A 22,607-nucleotide genomic window follows, 5' to 3' on the forward strand; every position below is an offset into this window, starting at 1 on the left:
GAAACTTTCTTGCCAGACGGCAGCAAATGGAAAGAACTAGTAATGAACTCGCCCAATTATGTGGCGATTTACAGCAAAAAAGTATATTTCTGTGCAATACCAGCAACTCCAATAAAGCTGCAAATTGTTTAGGTTGACCGTCCGACACACAAGTCTGCGTCTACACTGCATTTCTCTTTAAAGCAAAGTGTTGCATTGCACTTCGTAACATAGGACATCTTAGAAAATATTTGTGAAAGCTTTAGTTGTCAGAACAAAAAAATGGGGGCTTCTTTTTCCCCAAATTTTTTTTCCTGTGAGCAAGAGGTACCGTTACACCCTTACAGTCAACACCACAGTCAGCCATCTTGAAATCATAAACGCACATAATTAGTGTCCAAGCTTGGTCACATTTGGACATTTGCGCTTCGTTGCCTTATCATCAGCATCCATAGCTGAGGTCTCACCGCCAACCCAACTGTGTTTAAACCCCGGCCAAAAAAAGTCAAAGTGACAAACAGATAGTTAGCAAATGAAAGGAGTCTACGACAAATTACTTACAGGACTCTGGCTCCTTGTGCACATATGCATCTGCAGCCATTTATATCGCCTTTATGAGCGTACAGTTTTCGCCAGGATTTATGGCTGGATGTGAACTGGGCTCAGCGTGACACCCTCCGAGGCTGGAAATGTTTTGAATCCTCAGACGGGGTCGGTTTACTTCAGCATATCTGTGTGAATTTAATTATAAGTGCTTTGCTCAGTTTTAAAAGTGTGACAGCACTGAGGGCCATTTTTGTAATTTATTTATGGGCTGCGTTGGCAGGGTACCGGAACCTCATTGGGCTGAAAGCAGAGTTCAAGCAGCCCGTGGCGATTACAGGGCAAACGTGACCACTGGATAGACATGGACTGGCCTGGGAAGTCAACAGGAAATGCTCTTTTTTTCTTTTTTTTTTCTAAAAGACCATAATCATCTTCTGTCGAGTAATTACAGGACAGCAGAGGGAAACAAGAAAACACATGGTGATAATGGGACAAAGCATTGATCATCACCATACTAAACAACTCCTGATGGTCATGGAGGGACAATGGGAGTGCAGAGATGCCAATTTTTCTTTGAGTCGATGAACTACGTAGCTTGTTAGACGGAGTTTTCCAAGATTAAAGAGACGGGGGTGTGAGCAGAGGAGTCAAGGCCTGAGGTTAGAGCTGGGGGCAAAAAATCGACACTCTGCCACGGCAGAGATGATCCGGCTCTGCAGCCCCCTGACCCCACAGCGTGCTGCAGCCTTTGATTGTGCTCTCCTTTTTCTCATTCCCACATCAAAATCGCACATTGTTTCACCCTCTTTGCATATCGGTAGACACGATCCCATTCTTCAACCGCGGAAAGGGAATATTTTCTATCTTTATCTCCTCTTGCTCGATTGGAACTGTTGCTGTCTTCCTCCCATTAAGGAGTTTATAATTGATGGATTTTAATGAAAGGTGTAGGTGTTGAATGCATATCTTGCCGAAAGCACCTTAACATTGATATTCCCCCTCAGGCAAAAAAAAAAAAAAAAAAAAAAAAAAGAGGGAGGAAAAGCAATGGAGAGAAGAAGAAGAGAGGTGACCCTGCTGCCTGAGTGGCAGTGGCCGTCATGCATAGCATCTGTAAAACGGGGGTAGGAGCGGAGGGGGTGTGGGTGAATGTCACTTTCAAGTGTCTTCTCAGCACTCTTCCCTAATGAGAGATGGGTTCTGCACCGTAGACAGCCAAGGGGACCAAGAAAAGGGCCCCTCCCCGCCTCCTCTTCATCCCTCCCCTCCACCTCTCAGATCTCCTATCCTCCAAGGAGCTGACAGCTCGAGCGTCTCCCTCCACCTGCACAGCCCCGTTCCCCCAATCATCATCCCAACAACAACAACAAAGGTAGGGAGATTTCCATTTCCTGATTCCTCTCCCCCCCCCCGTCCCCACGACGTGCGCCTCCCTGCATCACTCTTAATCAAAATGACCACACTTTCACTGTATCCTCGCTCGTACGCGAGCGCCCCTCACACCCCAACCCTCTCCCTCTTTCTTTGCCTTCGGTGAGGGACGCACACGAATGCTATTTAGCTACCCTAGCTGGTGATTCATCCATTCCAGCTGAAGGAAAAGGTGAGAGGAGAGATCTCCCAGGACTCCTCGCAGCCCCCATCTGTCAGATGCACCCAGCCCGCTGATTTACATTTACCGCTAGGATTTATGGGATGCCCGCCACAAAACGAGTCGAAGCAGCAAGAATCATGGGCGAGAGACAGAGCAGGAGAAATTATTCAAAGTAGTGATTATTTTGGGACGACCATTACGCATGCACACCTGATCAGGGCTTGTCACCCATGACTCCCCCCATCCACCATGATGGAGAGGGGCCTCATCCACGCTGCGCTCTTATTTTACCTGGCTTGCATAAAGGAGAATTCTCTTAGGCACCGGGAGAGCCTGCTAAGGCTAAATTAGGGCCTCGGACAGGCAGAGGAGACAGGGAGAGAGGAGCAGATAAGGCTGTTATGTATGCACAGGGGACTGAGATAAGAGATAATGTTCAAATTCACAATCATTCTTAAGCTCGGCATAACGTGGCCACATATTTGCAAATATATATATTTCCCTGTTTTGATTGTTTATGAGTTCGTTTCAACCTTCCGGGTCATTTTTTTTTTTTCTCCGTTTCCGTTACACACTCAATTATTTCAACTTTAAATCTATTGAATTGCAAATCAGTTTAAACCGTACAGCAAATGGGCATAAATGTGTGAATTTCCGTATGTTTAACAGGTGACATTTGCCAGTCCACCTGCTCTCTCTGTAATTCAGAAGCCCAGAAAATGTCACAGTGACAGCCCTCCTTTCAGCGCCGCTGTTAAGGCTCCACTCGCTCCCCACCTTCAGCGAGGATCATCACTTATAGTCATTACCTACAGCACTTTGCAGTCTGTCTCTGAGAAAAGGGTTAGCGTAGCCAAGTTTTAGCACATGTTCTTTTGCTGTAGCTTAACAGCTAAGGTCAGCTGAAACTGTCTGCCCTCCTCCTCTCCTCTCCCCTTTTCGCTGCCAAGTTCATTACCGATGGCCCCCAGGAATGACCTGATTTCAATTCAAATGCACTTTGTTCGACTAACCTTCGTGTAAAAGCTTGCCAGAATGGTGCCAGTAGATTATTACAGATTTTTGCTTATTTTGTTTAATGCTCAACACACCAGCAGAAAGTTTTCACAATCGAGGACAATCGCTCCTTTCTTCTTCTGTTTTTTTTTTTCTAATCTTCTTTTGTATTTTTTAGTTTCCTTCAACATCAATTTTTTTGAATTAAGAAAACATACAAAATAAGTTACGTAGCATACAGTGTCTTACCAGAAGCATTTAAACCAGTTTATCTTTATTACTATTTGTTTCTCATTACGAGGTATTTTATTGGGATTTTATGTGAGAGACCAACATAAAGTAGGCCACACTAGCGAAGAGGGAAATTAATACATGGCTTTTATACTTATTTGCATTTTAAAATAAAATAAAAACATTTGGTGTGCATTTGTATCAAGCCTCACCTTGTATCCTTACTGTGTGCGATTAAATCAGCAAATCCTTTGGTGTATGTCTCCACAAGGTTTGTGCAAGTAGACAGTGAAAAATGCACCCATACTTTTTTATTTTTTGCAAAATAGCTGTAGATTTTGAGATTCTGTGAACAATATTTTTTTAAGAACTTGCCACATATTAGCAATCAGATTTGGACCTGGACTTTGACTGGGTCATTCTAACCTTTGTAGCCTGTATGTTGTGGATCATTGTCCTACTTGTACAATACTCAACTCTTTTGTTGCATTTAACTGGTAATCTTCAAGTGCTGCACTTTATTAACTAGCGATCTTCTTTAAAATTTCTTGGCAGGTTTTCTGTAACTGATGTGGAAAAACGCATTCCCTTAATGGGATGCTGTCAAAGAATATTTTTTACTAAAACTGTGTACAATTGGTGATGTGTTGTGTTTGCATCTGCAGCTCACATGATTTTCCAAGCAGATCAAAAAGCTAAATTTTGGTCTCATCTAACCAGAGCATCTTCCAAAGTGTCTCTTGTCTGATAAAGTGCAAACAAGACTTCTTCCCATCCTTCCTTAAGAGCAAGATCTGTGAAGAACACAACTCGTAGTTCACTTTTCACACCTGAGCTAGATGTCTCTGCAGCCCCGTCCACTACCATGGGTCTTCTTGCTGATTTTCAGCTTGATTAAAGTCCTTCTTAACCAACCCGTCACTTTAGGTGGATGACTAGGTTTTAGTAGGTTTGCAATTGAGGTCCACACTTTCTGTTTCCGTAGAACTGAATTAATTAATAAATTAATTAGTTATTTTCACAGACAAAGTCACAACCCACTGTGCAAAAATATAACCTGAATCATAAGACATACAGGGCAAAAAAATCAAAACAGAAAACATGCCGACAAGAAAGATGTAGTAATAATAACAATAAGAAGAAGAAGAAGAAGAATTTTTATTTGTATAGCGTTTTTCTAAAAACTCAGACACTTTGCAAAAATCCATTTAAATAACAAAATAAGGACAGTTAAGTACATCAAAGAATTTAACAGAGAAGAAAGAAGAAAAAACATAGACAATTTATTGAAAATACACAAAACTGGGCAGCCTAAAACAGGACATTAATCATACATTAAAAGCTATTCTAAAAAGTGAGTCTTCATAGACGTGTTTGGGAAGAGAGTTCCAGCTGTGGAGAAGGCTGTATTACCCCCCAATAAAGTGGAATAATGTGCTCTGTGGGATATTTAAAGCTTAGGATATTGTTTTAAAACCTAACACTGTCTCAAAGTTCTCCAGAACTTTCTTTCTGACCTGTCTGCTGTGTTCCTTGGACATAATGATGCAGTTTGTTCTCTAGAAAACATTTGTGTTTCTAACAGAGAACACTAGTGAACCTCTGAGGCCTTCATAGAACAGCTGGACTTACGCTGAGCTGAAATTACACATGGGTTAACCAGTGGGTGACTGAAGGCATTTAGATTTGGCTTGGATGACATTTAAGGGTATTGAACTAAAGGGGAATGAACTCAAATACATGCCACACTTTTCAGATCTTCATTTGTTGCCATTTTTAAAGACCATGTATCGGTTTTCTTCCGCTGCACAATTATATTTGGTGTTATTATAAAATCCCAGGAAAAAAACAAAACCCTGAAGTTCAAGGTTCAAGGTTGTTTTACAGCTCGCAGTAGCAGGCAACAATCACTCAGATTGTTGTTTAAAAAATATGAGGAATCAAAACTTCATATTTTGCAACATTTGTGGTCTAAATGTTACAAAATATGAAAAGGTTAAATCCGTGACAAGGAGTTGTTTAGTGTTGGCAATTTGCTGTTGGTAATTATCTGACCTGAGGTAAGGGGTTAAGGTGCACTTAGCAACATAGAGGGAGGCAGAGTCTCTTACTGCTGGTGCCCACTTTGACTCCAGAAGGACGAAGGCAGAAGATGAACATTTAGGAATATGCAACAGCTCTAAATGTAAGTGCCAAGTAACAGCAGACGTGGCGTTTTAGAGGCTGACTCTTATTTAGGTGACCACAGGCATCTTTCCCAACTGCTTTCATGTCCTTTCATGGCAGCCAATGTGGTCTCATGAAATTTTGTGAGCTTGATAATTTAAGTACTGGTCACAACGTGATTTATATTTTCTTAGTCCTTTAAACGTTGGGTAAGTTTTAGATAATTGAAATGGATTTGTTGTGATCGCTGAAAAGACATTTCACATTTCATCTGTTTATTTGTTTCGTTCACAGGCACTCATGAGAAAAAAACTCGCGCGGAACATTTTTTTCTATTATTATCACGTCGGCTGGCTTTGTTGTCACAGATGGCGGATGGCGATTCAGAAATTTGCCATTTGCAATATACAGTAGTTTTTAAAACGTTTTAGTTATTGTAAAACACCTATTGGTTTGTAGCTAGAAGAAACAACATAACTTTTTCAGAGCAAAGTATCATGTTTTATTTCTTTCCATCCACATTTTCTTCCTTTCTGTTGTCGTATTTGCTTCTCTGTTGTGTAACATTATACAGTACCTGCCACTAATATTGATACCCCTGGTAAAGTAATGTACAAAACCCTTAGAAAAATGGGTGTTATGGGAACTTGGAGACCTCAAGTTATCGATTTAGCTGCTGCAAACTTTGGAGATTCACTTTAACTTATTGCTTTTAATCTCTACAGCAATTCAGTTTGATCGTTTATGTTTATAAAATGCTTTAAAAATAAAGTTGGATTGGATTGGACTTCTTTACCATCCACTCTCTTTTGGCTTCTTATCCATTTATTTTCGCTTTGTTGAAGACATCGTCAAGTTAATGCATTTGGATTTTCTAAAAATGTCCAAACTATTTTAGAAAAGCGTTTGGTTAAAAAACAACAACATTTAGCCAAATAATGCTGTTTTTTTTTAGCCTGTTTTAACGTTCAGGCTTACTACAGAAACTTCTCAGTACCTGTGGCGAGACAGAGAGAAAGTAATTCTTCAGCACATTTGGTAAGATGGAAACAGGTTTCACAGCATCAGAGGGATCCTTGTGTTTTATAGAGCCTTTCTGGCCAAAGCTGTGATCACACAGCCGATGAGATGCCTTTACAGGCACTTCAAAACTGGACAAAGTTCAGCGCTGAGCAATGTAATATTTCTGTTTTACTACACAATCTTTGCCCCACTCATCTACTGCCTGACTGCTCCATAAACTTCTTCATAGAGATGAAACGCAGGCTGGGAGTCACTATTTGAGTCCGATTCAAAGAGCCTTTTTTTATTCCATGATTGTCTTTTTCCTGGCGCTGAATGATCGGCTCGGTGAAAAATGGCCTGCTCTTTGTGCCATCTGATCCTGAGCTGATGAGCCGCTTTGTCTCGTTTAAAGGAAAGTTGATTTACCCCCAAAATAAGACTCGCTAATTTGTCTGAAACAGGAGATTTGAATGTTGTCCGTTCATGCCACTGCGTGCCTCGCAGAAAGAGAGATGTGTGAGCAAAACCTAGAAGAGAAAAAAGAAGCTTGGGCTGGGGAGAGTGCCGGACTCGATGGCCAGCCAAAGTTCCTTCAGACTGGATGAAGAGTGTCCGTGAACCTCATTTTTATTTTACTTTACCTCAGACTTTCTTCCAATATTGCTCACTATTTGGCTATATCCATTTTCTGATAAATTCTGAACTAATTCCCTGTCCCTGCTGAACATAAGAATCCCCACAGCATGACGCCATTACCTCTTTGTTTCACAGTAGGGACGGTGTATTCAAGTTGAGGTGAGGTGGTCTTGCTCAGCAGAAATTTTGCAAGTATAGGCCAATTTTGGTCTCATCTGACCAAAGCATCTTCTCCCACATTTGCTGTGTCACAAGGGTTGAGGCAAAGCAGACATATTAAAGAAGGTGCAGTACAATGGATTTACACAGAGATTATACACAGCGGGACTCTTATGTGTCTTCTGAAGGCAATTGATTTGCACTTTTTTATGGGGACCCAGAGTAAATGTTTTTCAGAACTTGTATTTCTTCTAAACTTGACTTAATAACTATGTACTAAATTGCTTCCACTTGACAGTTATGCACTAACTTGTGCCGATCTATCAAATTTGTGCCTAACAACATCCACTGACTGAGGTGACAGCATGTGAAATCATGTAATGTGCAAGGCCCGGTAAGCAAGAGCAGAGATTCTATTTCATTGTTGCTCTTGTTATTTTTGTTTTATATATTTTATATATTTGTTATTTTTGTTGTCTTATATTTTAGTTTTTTTATGTGTGGGGGGGAGTACCTAGAAGTTTGAATCAGAATCGTCAAATATCCGATCGCGCAGGATGCTAATTCAGCCACTGTGAAAAGTTGTTTCGACATTTTGTGTGCTTTTGCATATGTTCGCTCTCTTTCTTTCAAAATGCTCAAATCTGTCAAAGGAATTGTACGAAAATTTTACTGAGAAGTGGACGTTAAGATGTGTGACATGGGTGTAGTTGTTAGCAATAGTGTGTGTGTGTGTTTGGGGGGGGGGTATAAATATGTTGGTTTGCCTGGATGAATGGCACATTTCCTTTCTTGCATTTAAATTTTTAGGCTGTTTAAAAATGTAGGTTCCTGTATTGATGGGGAGTCATAGTTCAAGCCCCCTGTCCCCTCCACGATTTCAGCCTCTGCCCGTAAGTAAAACTAGAGAAATTAGGTCAAAATCATTAAGGATACTTTGCTGCCAATTTCTGATACTAAACTATAGCAAGTGTACCAGCCTTTAATCGTAATTAGCATACTGCTAAAACCCCATGGCAGTCCAAGTATTGTCTTTCTCAAGCCTTTAAACAACTGGTGGACATGGTGAGGGTGAATTATGTGGCATAACGTATGTGGGAAATATCTGAGGCCCATTGTGGCCTGACAGAAGAACCCACCTAATCTGCGGGATAGCTTTGCCTCCGATAGCAGGTCTGAAAGGCTGTTAGGCAAAGTGGGACAAAGAGACTCTTAATTTCCAATACAGCCTCATCGGTTGTCAACTCAATTAACATATTAGAAGGGATCAGTCTGTGACAACTGTCAGAGCACAACCTCAAGACAAAACCGGCATTGTGTCTGAAGGAAACCTACATGGCCCGGTCAGATGAACGAGTGGGGAGTAGGTAAGAGGTGGTGCCAGAATGTGGCAACGTGACCCCAAAAAAAAAAATGTGTTGGTTTACTATTATTATCTCATTTTGTAAATGTGTCCGACGTTACTCAAATGTTTTTTGTCTGTGCACACAGAAAGATGCCTCCTTTATCTCTGCCGCAGCCACGGAGTGACATAAGGTGGGGTGTTCCAGCTGTAGCGGGCTGGTATTATGGACGTGTTTGAAGCACCGTTGAGTCTAAGCGCTGTTGACAAAGAAAGATGCCTGGAGGACCCTTCAAATGTCCATCCTCACAGGACGTGAAGCGGACAGCACCCAGAGCAGCTCTGAAATGGGTCTCCAGACGAAGCATATGTTACGCAGAAACTAAGTGTGAGGAGGTGGGGGGGGGGGGTCGAAAATGGACACATAGGGGCAAAAGGGGGATGAGAAGAGAGACAAACAGATAGCAGGCAGACGGACATAGGCATGCGGGTTAGAAAAGGAACATGGGGAGGTGTAGGATGTGGGTGGGTGCTGAGAGAGACAGAGAGCGCGCATGAAAGGAAGGAGGGAACGAGGAGAGGGGGTGAAAGGGTGAAGGCAAAGAGGGGTGTAGAAAGAGGGAGAAGTTTGAAGTAAACTGGTTGGGACATGTGTGACATTGGGGCCCTGGCAGGAGTTGTGTCATTGGTCCATATGACTTGTCTGGAGCTCGGGTGAAGTAATGCGTTGTAACAGTGGTGGAATGGTCACTGTATGTCAATGACCTTTCCATCAGGAGCACTGTAATCACATGTCACAACATTTTGAGGGGCAGCATGCAGCAATGTCGCTGATGACTAAATGCTCTCTGACAAAAAAAAAAATTGTTTTTTTTTTAGGCTTTGATTCCATTCGCTTCATTCTAATAAGAATAAATGCATTTCAAGAGGCTGTTAAATCCAGACTTATATAGGAAAGCAAACGAGAAAGAGAGCGGCGTTGTCTTGTCTCTCCGGGGTCCGTGCGATGAAGCTTTACGTCTTTATTTTCTGTGTGCTGATGAGATGCAGAAGAGTCCTTCAGCCATGTAAACAAAACCCCCGAGAAGAGAAAATGCCAGGGTAACCCGGACCACCCCTACCAAGAAATTAGACTTGACAAGAAACAGACACGGGTTCAAGCCTTGGCCTCCAGGCCCCGCTGCATTCTTCACCACTCCAACAAACATAAAGTGTAGCAGAAATGTTGACATTTCTCTCCGTATGGCACCACAAATTAGTCACACAGATTAAAAAAAGAAGGTCATCCTGAATTAAAATAGTCACGTTACAAGTGCAGGAAAACATACAGTTACATCTGTTTCTTTATGCACTGCAATCTGCGACAAATTGCTTTCATTTACACATATTTTATATTGGGAATATGGTACATATTCCCAATATAAATATATATATATATATATATATATATATATATATATATATATATATATATATATATATATATCTGTACATGTCACTGTAGCTTTTCACATTTTGCCATTTTATAAGGACAGGCTTCAGTGCATTTTTGTGTGAATTTAAGTTAACAGACTGGCTCAAAATGGTGCATAAATGTAAAGTGAAAGAAAACAACAGTTTTCAGTTAAATGAAAGATCTGAGCACTGGGGGTGGCACTTGTATTTAGCATCCTATATTCCTATACCACTAAATAGATGTACAGGTCAGATGGAGCAGAATCCATGTAATGGGCAACTACACCATTACTCGTGCACACCATGAATCTGTTCTTTTTATAATGGGCCAAGTAAAAAGAAACATATGGAAAAAAGAACTCTAAACAGATGAGGCAAATGTCCAACATTTTGGGCCTACAAACAACCAGAGTCCTGATTCGAATCTGTAGTGGGACCTAAAGATTAGGGTAATGGCAAGGAGGCCTTCCAAGATCAAAGACTGGGAGCTCATCAACAAACATAAATTAGCAAATTACCCGAGGAAACATGCAAGAACCTGGTCAGAAATTATGACAAGGTTTTGATTGCTGTAAAGCAAGATCTTTCTGGTACTGAGAAGGGTATAAATCATTTTTATATGCCACTTTTGATAACAAAGACTCTAAATCTCTTCAGGGTACCAATACCTCTGGGCTTAGTGTGAACCTAACAGAGCATGTCACCCTTCAAGTACCATCCCCATGGTGAAACATAGAGGTGGTAGCATCATGCTGTGGCGGTGTTTTCCTTCACCAATTCCAGTGAAGCTGGTCAGAGCTGATGAGGCTGAATACAGCTGTGAGAGGGTGAATAAGTGTGAAACCATGCTTCAAATTTGACATGTCTAACAACTTTAAAGCACCTTGAGATGAATTATGTGTCAATTTTGGGCTTTATAAATTAAATTATTAGAATTTCGTTTGAATCAGACTCCTATACCAATATATTATGTGTTTATTAAAGGTTTAGTAAACTGAAAGTGTGTTATTTTATGACTGCAGGTTTTAATGAGACTAGTTCTGTTTATGCCAACACATATCCATTGAAAACCCACCTGATCGCACTTTAGAACAGCTAAAGAGACTCTTCACCGATTTTACGTCCAAAGTCCCTGCCCCTGTTGTGGGGAGTAGCACTGAGCCTGTGAAAACAGATGTTTACTTTCTGCTGCTGCTCTCAAACAAATTGCTTTCTAAGTGGTGACCTCACTGGGGTTATCAGAGGTCAGGCTACCACTGAAAAACTCAATCTTTAAAAGCAAATCTGTGATAAATTCAGGCGTTTACTGTGTCAGGTGAGAAAAATTAGACCAATGTTCTGACTAAATTTTGCTCAAGTGCCAACATCTTTAGAGTTTCTTTATTTTTTTAGGAACTCTTTTCTAGGTCTTACATTGTCCATGGATTATAATCATATAATCCAGAAATGTTGGGGAAAAAAATACAGTTTATTTAGTTTTTTGGCTACTATATCATATAATTCTGCTGAAAGGGAATGGCTAAAATTCTGTTCCTCTTCTGTTGTGGTCATTGATTGTTTGTTTTGATTTTTTGATTTTTTTCCTTTTTTAAAAAAAAAAAGTTGTTCGGACTGAAAATGGTATTTAAACAAAATGTTGAAACCACTTAAAATCTATGTGCTTGAGAATAACAGAGCAGGTTTGGGGTCAAATGTTCCTTTTGTTACAACCTGTTTATTACCATGTGACAAAAACGTAACAAATGTTATAGAATTATGTAACACAAAACATAAAAACACAAGAAAAAATGCAGTATGAAGTGTGATTGATTATCACAAGAATGTTTGTTACAAGAAGGCATGTTCATGAGAAGCAACGTTTCGCCTGGACTATGAACAGCATCTGTCTTATTACTTTTTAACATTTAACATAGACTGTGTCCCACATTTACTGATCCCCTGTTAAACATACATTGCTGTGAAACAGTATTTGCACCCTAATAGATTTATTCTGTGTTTATTTTGCTGTCACACTTAATTGTTTCAGGTGATCAAAAATAACTATGTAAACGATAATCAGCGTAAATACCAAATGCAGTTTGCAAATGATTATTTAACCTGAGTCTATATGAAAAAGTAACTGTCTCTTCCAAAGCCTTATAACCATATTGTGCCAGTTTTGGTTGATACATCTGCCATCAGGTCCAGTATTTGCAGAGCCTTTTGCATCATTCTAGAGGATATTTTTTCTTCCATGCTGAACTGTTTTAATCCAGCCACATTAGAGGGTTTTTAAGCATAAACATTATTGTTTTTTTTTTTTTTTACTGATTTATTGTTCAGGTCAGACAGTATTCAAGCCTTGTGGTTAATCTCGGTTACTTTCATGAGTTATAGTATCTTGTATTCACCCTCCTTGGCATTTTTCATGTTTTGTTGCCTCACAACCTGGCCATAAATTGGATTGTTTGATATTTTGCATCATTTCATTTACCAAACATGCCTACAACCTTGAAGATGTACTGTTTTTTGATTGTGAAGGAAACAACACATTCGACAAATTCCTCAAGGCAAAACTGTTCCAGCTCCGTCATGGTGGGCAGTCCACAAGCTTAACCACAGATTCTTTATTGGGTTGGAGTCTGGACTATGACTGTGCCTTTCCAACACATTACAATGTTTTCAGTCAACCCACCTGAGTGCCACTTTAGCAGTATTTTCCGGGTCATTGTCCTGCTGGAAAGTGAAGCTCTGCTCCAGTCTCCAATCACAAGCAGACTGACACAGGCTCTTCTCCTGAATATCCCTGTATTTAGAAACATCCATCTTTCCCTTGACTCAGATCAGTTTGCCAGTCCCTGCTGCTGATAAAATATCTCCAGTGCATGATGCTGCCACCACCGTGCTTCACTGAGGGGATGCTGTTCGTGGAGCCATGAGATGTGTTGGGTTTGGGCCAGATATTGCATTTTTCTTGGTGGCCAAGAAGTTTAATTTTAGACCCATCAGACCAGATCACATTCCTCCATACATTTAAGGAGTCAGGCCACCGTTCCATAAAAGCCCAGCTCTGAGGAGGGTACAGCTTATTGTGGTACCATGGACAGATCCTCCAGTCTCTACTGTGGAGCGCTGCAGCTCCTCCAGGGCTGCCTTTGGTCTCTGTGCTACCTCTCTGATTAATGCCCTCCTGGCCAGGTCTGTGAATTATGGTGGGTGGCCCTCACTTGGCAGGTCTGTTGTGGTACTACAAGCTTTCCATTTGTAGATGATGGATTTCATGGTGCTCCATGGGAATATTAAAGATTTTGATCTTTTTTTCATAACCACACCCTGACTTGTACATCTCAGATTCAGCACATAAATTAAGATTAAAATATTTAAAGATGCATAGCTATGTTATTTAGCTTTTTTATGTATTTATACGTCAGTAGCTAACTCTGGTTTCATACAAAGTTGTTATGAAAGATTATCATATCCTGCAGGCATATTAGTTGTTACGTTGGTGCTTTATGCTTTATTTACAATTTGTTAGTAAATAAAGCCTTTCATGTTTATATTAATGGAAGTACATACTTCACATGCGTAGCAGGGGTAAAAACAAGGAAGCAGTTTATGGCTATTAGCACCTCCTAGCGAAACAATGCAGAATGTTCCAATATACAGTGAAACAAAACGCAAGAACTATGATTTCAAAAGGGAAAAGACTGGAATGTCACTGGGAATACGACATGAACGTTGGTGTCCACTGAAGTGGACGCTAATCCTGCCAAGATTCAGGTGTGTCCACAGAGTTTATTGACGTGAGTAAATGACTCTTAAATTTGCTGTAGATCGGTTTATTTAATTAATAACGGTTGGTCTTTGATCACGCCGAGCTGCCGCTTTAATGCGAGGCATTGGAGAGGGACAGGCTCGGTCCAGCATTATTTACAAATGATTTATAAACTAAGCTAACCAGCATTCTGATAGTTCTGTAATACTCGGACGCGATTAACAAATATAATCGCGCCGAGAGCAAATTATTTTTCGGCTCAAAAAGGACCATCTAAACACTATCAAGATCGAGGCTTGGTGTATATAATCTTATTTTATCATGATCAAATGATTTTGGTCTATTTTAATTGCATATTACGTGGCTATTTATCTTTAAATTGCAAGTTGTAATGTAACAAACTAGTTAAAATGCTAAGGAGGATGAACAGTTTCACAAGGGTGAACACTACTTTTCTGAATGGGGCTAGGTTGGTTTGGGTACCTTTTTCCATTATAAATAAAATCCTCATTTGAAATCAGCATTTTCTGTTTACCCTGCCCATTTACTGAGACTGAAATTTGTTAGAAATTCTACAACTTTGTAACAAAATAGTATGTATGTTGCACTATTTATTTAACACACATCCAAGTTTATCTTGCCACCATGAAAGGTGAGGAGGAGATTAAGGTTTCACATCTCTTCCACAGGTGGTAGTAGATGTATTGAAACATATCAACTAAATAAAAGATGGAAAACAAACCAACTCCTCTGGCAATTGTGAAAATATCACCAATAAGCCAATATTAGGGACTGTGCATCTGGCTGCCAGGAAGACTAACAAAAACAGCATTTCTTCTCTGTGAATCAGTTCTTGGGTCAAGCATTCTGGTAAAAATGGTATTTAGCCTTCAGGGTTTAATACTGAAAGAAATAAAGGAAGCATAGATAAAAGAAGGCATTTCAAACTCTAATAACACTCACTAAAGGCCTTCACGAGGATTTACTCTTTGTTCACAATATGCAATCAATAACTACCAGAGCCAGACATCTTTATTTTCAGACAAAAGTTGTTCAAGAGGGGGAAAGAGACCAGAGCCTCTCAATTCTACTTTCTCTGCATGTTTCTGTAATGTTGCTCTTTAATCTGACAGGCATTCAAGCTCTTTATCTGCAGCATTATTCTGTTTTTGCACCTGCATGTATTTTTCAACAGTCTCCACATTGTATTTGGGTTTGAAATATATCGCTTTAAAATAAAAATGTGGAAAATAACTGGAGCATAAAGTTAAGGAAAAAAGAGCATATGCAAACGTCAAGTAAGGGATGTAAAGAACAATAGATGGATACCATAACAAGTCCTTGCTTATATTATGTATGCACTGTTTTTTTTTTACTGGTTTATTTAGATTGATCCAAATTTTACCCAATCGCATTGAGAGAATTTAATTAAATGCCAAAATGGCTGTAAAAGAATCACAACATGACAGGAGAAAACAATTTTCCTATCTGTGTCCTCCTTTCTCCGTCCCCGGTGGTGGACTCCCACAGTCCTCGGGCCTTTGTGGCTGTCTCCTCTTTATGAATAGAGGCTTAACTATGGCCTGGAGCAATGCATCTTCTGCTCCCTCATTGATAGCCGATGCATTATTCATTTATTTTCATCATGTCGTCAGATGTGCATAAGCTTCACCCAGTTATTTTTTTCCCCCTTATGAAACACATTCATATTATTCAGTCACTCCTGGCCTCTCAACTTTATCAAGAGTCCAGCTGAGATGAAAGCCAGTCTTTATTATTGATTATCAGAGGGATTAGCTCCCAGTGAAAGTTAAGGTTAGCCCCCAGTTCTGTTTGTCAGAGGAAGTGAGCCGGTCCCTTTTTGTCGGAGGACTGTCGCTGCACGCTATCCTCTCATGTTTGGGTTGGGAGGCTTTGTGTCTATGCACACACAGAAGAAATTATGTTAAATTCATGCAAGCATTCTTAAAGGTTTCACTTTGTCTTGAAATCCTTTCAAGCTTGATGCACCCCCTGCAGGCGATGAAGTGCGTTTTCTTTTTCTTTTCCTTTTCTTTTTTTTTCATTCCCAACTTCAGGAGACAAGACGCAAGCTAGCCAGTAGGTAAGATGGTGAACAAAGAGTTTGAAACTATATCCCGTGTCCACAGCCCTGTGTGTAAGTCAGTGCCCCGGACCAATTACCAGTACCTCTTTCCTCTACCTTTCTTTACTTGAATGAAAGACAAACAAAAACCTTACAACCAGCTGGCTCGCCCGGCCATTTTAATGAAAGCATCGCTTCTCTCTCGACCTTCTCTTCACCTGGTGCCCATAAGTCTTCAGCCTTGACCATACATTATCTTTCAAGCTCAATGCTCCTCTTCCTCCTTTTCTGCCCCCCACCCCCTCACCCTACATCTCCAAGAATAAAGCCTTCCTAATGACTGTGGGCTCTCAAGGGCCTGCTGGTGCCCGGGTACTCAAAAGTGCGGCATGTTGGAGAGGGGGGGCACCTCCACCTTCCTCGCTTCCTCCTCTTTTATCACAGGTGAGAATAGAGGGTCAAGAGGGGTTAATGTGCTGCTGTTGCACAGAGGTTTGGGCTATCACCATGGCAGCAAGCAAGTTGAACACCAAGGTGTATTTCTTTCCTTCTAAAGGAGAGGTCTGTTTGTGACTTGTTTACTTTGGTCTTTAGGGTTCAACTTTGTTTTCAGATTTTACCCTGAGAAGGTTAGATTTTTTTATATAAAAAGATAGCTTTGGGTAATCTTGAATCTGAGGTTTTCCCAGTTTTTGGGGAAATTGCCCTTTTTTTTTAGAGATCTTCAAAAACTAAAATTACTATGTTACAGCAATGAAAATCAGCTATAAAGACACTGGTCACTTAGACTTTTAATATTCCTCCCAAGCATCCACATTTAATTCAATTAAATTCAATTCAAATTTATTTATATAACGGCAATTCATGAAGCATGTCATCTCAAGGCACTCTTCAAAGTCAAATTCAATCAGATTATACAGTTGGGTCAGATTATACCGATTGGTCAAGAAATTTCCTATATAAGGGAACCCATTTGATTGCATCAAAGTCTTGACAAGCAGCATTCACTCCTGGAGAAGTGTAGAGCCACAGGGAGAGTCGTCTGCATTGTCCATGGCTTTGCAGCAATCCCTCATACTGAGCAAGCATGAAGCGACATTTAGACTGTAATATTCCACCACTGCCTTTTAATTTCAGAGGTAAGATTAGAACTGGCGACGTGGATTACTCATCCAACTATGGTGCACTGAGAATCCACAGAGAATGGATATATTTAAAAAGGATTTTGTTGACAAGTCTTTGTGAAAATGTAATAAACTATTAGTTTGATCCATTAAGATTTTTATACACAACTCTTGAACATATTAAGAAATTGCTACAATTATTTCTGAAATCAGTTTCTCTGAATGCATGACAGCCTTTCCACTGCAGTGACTGTTGAATTCTGCTTGATAAGGGACGTATTTGGTAATCACTTGAGATTCGTGGAGAGATGTATTAAATCTTTGATTAAAATCTGGGTCGCTTCAATAGATATTGATTTCTGAACTCATCCAGCTCCCCCGGCTACATCTGTATATTTTGTGTAACCTGTATTCATGCAAAATGTTGGACTGTACCAGTTCTGAACTTGTTATATCTTTAAAACTGCTAAAAATTAACCTCTCTACAGATCTGCCCACATAGCTGATATAAGGATACTAAACCATTTAGTTTAACTTAACTTCCTTTTAGCTGCTTTAATTGTGCAAACTGTGTAATGTTGAATGACGCATAACAAAAGAGTCTGACTTTTCTGATTTGAATGCATTGGTGTGTATTTCCACTTTGTATTACATAATGTACTTAGCAGGTGGACTGTTGTTAAAGAGTATTTGCTATTTAGTATTCGAAAAGGCTAAGGAGGACATGTTTTCATCTGGAAACAAAAAAAAAAAAAACACACCTGAATGGTTTTTCAAAGGTCTCGTGAATGGCTGTTTGTTCAAGAGGATCTGATGATTAGATCGCATTTCAGACTTCAATTTAGTAGATGTCAGGATGATAAATAGGTCATTACAGATCTTTAACTTTGGCCCAATTTATTATCTAACACACATCACAAACAACCACTGGAAAACGTATTTATTAGTGACTTCGCAGATAATGTTTTTTTTTTTCTGTGCTTTTTCTCTTGCATTTATTTGCACTTCTTCTTCATTATGCGAGCCACCAGAACTCTGCCAGATTCGAATGTATGTTTCTGACGACGGTCTCTGTTGCATAAATCTTCTTTGTTGAAACATAATTTCTGCCAGCTTCCGTCAACAGAAAAATGCTGATAAATACCATATTGCAGGTTTTAGAATATAGAGTAATACACAGATGAGTAGACCTGTAGAAAATCTTCACCAGCTTTTGGCCTCCAAAGATGGTAATAGCATTTATTGTCTCAGGAGTTGTTTCGCTGCTGATGAAGCTATGGGACAATAAGGTTTCATCCAAAGAGGAGAGAGAAGGAGAAGTTAGATTTCTATTTCTAATTCTCACCAAACGAAACAAAAAAAGTCACCCCAAAACAGCTCCTTTTAAGGTTTTAGATTTCTGATTTATTTTTTCAAGGAAGTCTTTGTTAAGGGATTTTTTTAATAATTTGAAGCTATAACATCAAACCTTAAATAATTTTTTAAGGTTTGATGGTTTTTTAAGGTTTTTAAGGTTTTTTAAGGTTCATTAATACGGAAGAGGATTAGGGCCACTCAAAAAAAAAAAAAAGAAGTCTACTCAATTCTGACTTTTTTCTCAGAATTCTGACTTTTTTCTCAGAATTCTGAGATTAAAGTCAGAATTCTTACTTTTTTCTCAGAATTCTGACTTTAATCTCAGAATTCTGAGAAAAAAGTCAGAATTCTGACTTTAATCTCAGAATTCTGAGAAAAAAGTCAGAATTCTGACTTTAATCTCAGAATTCTGAGAAAAAAGTCAGAATTCTGAGAAAAAAGTCAGAATTCTGACTTTAATCTCAGAATTCTGAGAAAAAAGTCAGAATTCTGAGAAAAAAGTCAGAATTCTGACTTTAATCTCAGAATTCTGAGAAAAAAGTCAGAATTCTGAGAAAAAAGTCAGAATTACGGAAGAGGATTAGGGCCACTCAAAAAAATAAAAAAAGAAGTCTACTCAATTCTGACTTTTTTCTCAGAATTCTGAGATTAAAGTCAGAATTCTGACTTTTTTCACAGAATTCTGACATTTTTCTCAGAATTCTGAGATTAAAGTCAGAATTCTGACTTTTTTCTCAGAATTCTGAGATTAAAGTCAGAATTCTGACTTTTTTCTCAGAATTCTGAGATTAAAGTCAGAATTCTGACTTTTTTCTCAGAATTCTGACTTTTTTCTCAGAATTCTGACTTTTTTTCTCAGAATTCTGAGATTAAAGTCAGAATTCTGACTTTTTTCTCAGAATTCTGAGATTAAAGTCAGAATTCTGACTTTTTTCTCAGAATTCTGACTTTTTTCTCAGAATTCTGACTTTTTTTCCCCAGAATTCTGACTTTTTTTTTTTTTTGGGCGCCAGGAAGGAAGGGATGTTGGTGCAACCAGTTTCATTGACAGAGATGTGAGTTGTGTGGAAGGGCAGGTAACATATACTGGTGGAAAATGACGGAATTAAGCGACTTTTTACGTGCCCGAGGGATCCCTGAAGATACCATTTCATTAATGGAAGAGCAGAAGGTGAGTAAAACAAGAAAGCTACTTTGGTATCTAAAACAAAACGGTTACAGCTAGCTGTTAGCATGTTTGTTAGTTTACGTCGATGAAATTGCCAATAGAATAGACAGCAGATGCGGTTTAGCAGAGTAAAGTAGGGTTATATTAACAATTTTAAATGGGCATTCCACTGAGAATCTTCACCAGCAATTTAAAATAGATTAATTTCACTGTGTTTTTAGAGTTTGACTGATGTTAAGACCTGGAGCTAAGAGGGCTAGCAGGCGGCTTAGCAGGCTAGCCCTCTTGAAACAATGCTATGCTGATGAGCAGAGCTCTGTCACGCATACACATTTCACTGACTTCACACGCAACACGTGGCATTTCTCACGCATAAAAATAACAAAGCCCATCTGGGCTGCGGATGATCCGTTCACAGCTCTGTCCGTCCAGAGCTCAGTCTAAACCCGCCTTCTACAGAGCTGGTTCAGCTTCTTTCACAACTTGTGGCCATCAGTTTAACCAGTGGTGAAAGTAAGCCGGTACAGTCCGGTAATGCGTAGCAGGAGACGAGGTGGGCGAGCGGCTCCCGAATGAAGCCTTTATTCAGAACCAGTCATAGTTGCACGCTGGATCAGAAAACAGATTCGCTAACCAGATTCAGTCTAATACACAATTTAGTATGCTTATAAGTGTCATTCTTATTAATTCTGCCTTTTTAACTACATGCGACGTGTTTCTGTGCCTCAGCGCTCTTACTGCTCTTCTCTCCTCCCTTCACTCGCAACCAGGTGCATTTATCAGCGGTCACCATTCAAAACGTGAATCAGTACGTTTAATGTCCTCACACCCGTAGCAAAATGTTCCAGTTAAAGTCAGTAGCAGAGTTAGCAGTTGTGTTTCATGCTATTTTGTTTTTAAGACACAGAACGAGTGGTGCTTCGGTGGGCGTGCTGCCTTGCGCTTTAATTCAAGTGCGCATAATTCCATTACATTTATTTTTTTCTACGTCGGAGTTGCATTGTGAATGCATATCAAATACAAAACATATGAAATAGTAGGAAATACAATTCAAATGTTCTAAAACTAATTTAACCTTGTTCCACATTCTTTAAGATGACTTTAGTTCTGTAACTTAGATCTGCAGTGAATCCAAGATTCACTCAAATATTCGTATGATGGTTGTAAAATATATTTGTCCCTTTTGTGTGTACATAGTTCCAGTTTATTTAATATCAATTTTCTTTAGTAGTTTTAGTTTAATTTTACTAGCCTAGTAAAGGATTTGTTGATTGGAATATATTGTTAAGTCAGGTAAACATTAAATCATCATGTTCTCTGGATCTTAATTTTATTTCTGATATTCACTGGACAATTCCTAACAGTTATTTAATAAACATTAATTAGGTTTGGAGATGGTAGGCCATAGTCACAGCTCGCTAAATCAAACTTAATGTGGGTTAAAGTTTTTTTGTTTCTCTCTCTCTCTCTCTCTCTCTCTCTCTATCTGTCTGTCTGTCTGTCTGTCTGTCTGTATGTATGTATGTGTATATATATATGTGTATGTATGTATGTATGTATGTGTGTGTGTGTGTGTGTGTATATATATATGTGTGTATAGAGAGAGAGAATTAAAAGAGCTTGTTGGGGACCACCGCAGCCTTGAACTGTGATCACAGGGAGACATGATGTTCGCGCAACCAGTGGGAAGGCAAAATTATTTGAGGAATGGGTGAATAGATGGATAGAAAGAAACAGGCTATCAACAAACATGTAGTTAAAATATAACATCATGATCCCTTTGGCATGATTTACAATGTTTATTTTTGTGTGTTTTATTTGTAATACTTTTTACCTTAAATAGACTGTATGTCGTAATATCTTTCTACATGACAATCAATCTAGTCTTTTCTTGTTTTAAATAATGGATGGTCCCATTTACTAAAAGGGTACGCTATAGCTCCCTTCTTACATTATTTTATTTCTCCTAAAATCTGTAGATAGCTCTAATGTTATTTACGGGCAGTTTTTTTTCCCACCCATGGGTGCAATGTTATTGGTGATCTTATTGATTTGTATGGAAAATGTTATCGAAAGTAATTCTTTTCTTGCTCTTTCTGCACAGATTGACTGTGATGTCATAGCGCTTATGGATGACGCAACTCTAGCAAATTACATCACCTCCTATGGAGACCGAATAGCCGTCTTCAATTTCTGCAGAAGCAAACAACCACTCTCAAAAAGAAAACAGGGACTTCTGCAGAGACTTCGTGAGAAAATGAAAAACAGAAAGGAAAGTACATCGGAGAATGCCTCATGCGAAAGAACAAGCCAGACAAAGAAGCAAAAAGCAACACGAAATGTTGAGATAGGATGGATACATAGTGATGGAAAAGTAACCAAACAGGTGAGAGCGAAGCAGGGAGGTGGCACTAGAAAAATTCAGATGGCCACTGACGCTGGATTAAGAGATATTCTTCAGGAAGGAAAGAAATTATTTTTCCCTGGTGGCAAATCTCCTAAGGGGCCAGAAACAGATTTTGAGTTTGAGGTTTGGGACTTTAAACAAAACCACCTTACTGAAGACACCTGCCAGAGTATTGCCACTATGTATGAAGCAGCAAGGCTGACAATGTTACGTTTCTACATTTCAACAAAGCTAAAAGATCCTGAAGAAGAAGAAAGTGAGACATCTGATGTCATATTTGTTTTGGAAAGCAATAGCAGTGAAATTAATCCATTTCAAGTGGTTGAACTCCAAACTGGTTCGGAACTTTTAGGTGATTCAGAAATCACTTTCGGTCCTATTCTTGATGCTGAAGAAGATACAGAAGACACGTTAATCTATGAGGGTTTTCTTGCACCGCTTAATCCAGCTAATCCAGAGGATGTAACAACAATCACTGTACGTCGCACTAACACTTTAAATGACATTATTAGTGCTTTCTCTGATGCCGATATTATGAGAAAAACACTGAATGTGAAGCGCATACTTCCAGACAACACAGAGGAAGCTGGCAGTGGATCAGGG

At 39.4% G+C, this 22,607-nt stretch overlaps 1 long non-coding RNA gene across 1 annotated transcript; it reads left to right on the forward strand.

Annotated features, from left to right (window-relative positions):
- Positions 1-19,419: 19,419 nt before the first annotated feature.
- LOC118563172 lies at positions 19,420-21,855 on the forward strand. Its single transcript, XR_004931069.1, has 2 exons — positions 19,420-19,600; positions 21,702-21,855. It is a non-coding gene; the product is annotated as an uncharacterized LOC118563172 (long non-coding RNA).
- Positions 21,856-22,607: the final 752 nt, after the last annotated feature.

The sequence above is a fragment of the Fundulus heteroclitus genome, chromosome 5 (genome assembly GCF_011125445.2).
Source record: "Fundulus heteroclitus isolate FHET01 chromosome 5, MU-UCD_Fhet_4.1, whole genome shotgun sequence".
In the NCBI taxonomy this organism is placed as follows: domain Eukaryota; kingdom Metazoa; phylum Chordata; class Actinopteri; order Cyprinodontiformes; family Fundulidae; genus Fundulus; species Fundulus heteroclitus.